Consider the following 1,823-nt stretch of genomic DNA (forward strand, 5'->3'; position numbering starts at 1 on the left):
AAGAAAGAAAGAAAGAAAGAAAGAAAGAAAGAAAGAAAGAAAGAAAGGAAGAAAGAAAGAGAAAGAAAGAAAGAAAAAATATGCCAAAGCGCAATGGTAAAACATATGGTGGGCATAAGCAGAGCAACTCTGACTTGTGTTCAAGAAGACCACTTGATCATGGGTGCCCAGAAAAGGAGGTGGGGCAGTCATGTATCAAGAACATGAGATAAAAGATACATGGTCTAAGTACCTCATTGGTATCCTCAAGATATTAGTGGCATATACATTACAATAGAAAGCACACTGGACTTGGAATCTAAAAACATGGGTTCAAATACCAACACCAAAACTTATATTCTGTGTGATCACTGGCCAGTAACCTAGCCTCTCTTAAGCCCCTCATGTATAAAATAGGAATAATAACACGTACACTAGAATTGTTGGGGAAAGTTAAACAAACTTCCTGGGCAGCTAGCTGTTGCAGTGGATAGAGTGCTAAGCCTGGAGTCAGAAGACTCATCTTCCTAAGTTCAAATCTGGCCTCAGACACTGACTAGCTGTGTGACCCTGGGCAAGTCACTTAACCCTGTTCGCCTCAGTTTCCTCATCTGCAAAAATGAACTGGAGAAGGAAATGGCAAACCACTCCCAGTGTCTTTTCCAAGAAAAACCCAAGTGGGGTCATGAAAAGTTGGATGTGACTGAAATGAATGAACAACAAAACAAAGCAAATTTTAGTGTGAGTTTATATTACTATATTAAAAGAAATGTGAGTTTATATTACTATATTAAAAGAGTAAGAGAAAGACTCTGGTACTTTGGGCAGACCTCTATGGAGACACAGTACTAACCTTTTCACTTCTTAGCTCAAAACCTTTCAGTCTTCCCATGGTTTCTCAGATAAACGAAAAACTTCTCAATCTGGCATTTAAGGCCTTCTGCATTCTGGCTCCCACCTACCTTCCCAGCTAATTCCATCCGATTCCCCTTGATGGGCTCCGTGTTCTTGCCAAACTGAACTACTAGCTATTCTGTGAACTCAACATTCCATATCCTATTTCCATGTCTTCCCATAAGCCATCCTCTTGCCTGGAACACACTCCTTCACTGACCCCATCCTTGTCTTCCTTCAAGGACCACTCCAGGAACCACTTCCTCTGTCAATCTTTCCTTCATCCTTCCATATGCTAGTACAAGTAGATGCTCTTTTCCTCCCCTTCACATTTTGCTTGTATTATATTTATTTGTTTACAGGTTGTATCTCCTCAGTAGAATAGAAGTTTCTTTGAGGGTAGTAGATGTTGCCTTCATGTCTTTGTATTTCCAGAGATTAATTAGCACAAGACCTTGAACATTTGTTCAATCATTTCAATCATATCTTACACTTTGTTATCTATCCTATTTGGGGTTTTCTTGGCAAATATACTAGAGTGGTTTGCTATTTCCTTCTCTAACTCATTTGACAGATGAGGAAACTGAGGCAAACAGGATTAAGTGACTTGCCCAGGGTCACATAGCTAAGTAAGTGTCTGAGGCCAGATTTGAACTCAGAAAGATGAGTCTTCCTGACTCCAGGCCTGGCACTCTACCCATTGTGCTACCTAGCTGCCCCAAACTTGACCATAGTAGATAGTTAATAAATTGTTTTAAATTGAATTAGTTTTTCAGGCATATGGTGTGTGCCTATAATCCCTGCTACTGGGAGGCTGATGAATCACTTGAGTTTGGGAGTTCTGAAATAGGCTAAGCCTACTGAATGTCCACACTAAGACTGGCATCAGTAGGTGCCTCTAAGATTCTAGAAGCAACCAGGCTTCCAAAAATGGAGTAAACTGGCCCAGG

Source organism: Vombatus ursinus, unplaced genomic scaffold (genome assembly GCF_900497805.2).
Source record: "Vombatus ursinus unplaced genomic scaffold, bare-nosed wombat genome assembly UNPS02014973.1, whole genome shotgun sequence".
NCBI lineage: Eukaryota > Metazoa > Chordata > Mammalia > Diprotodontia > Vombatidae > Vombatus > Vombatus ursinus.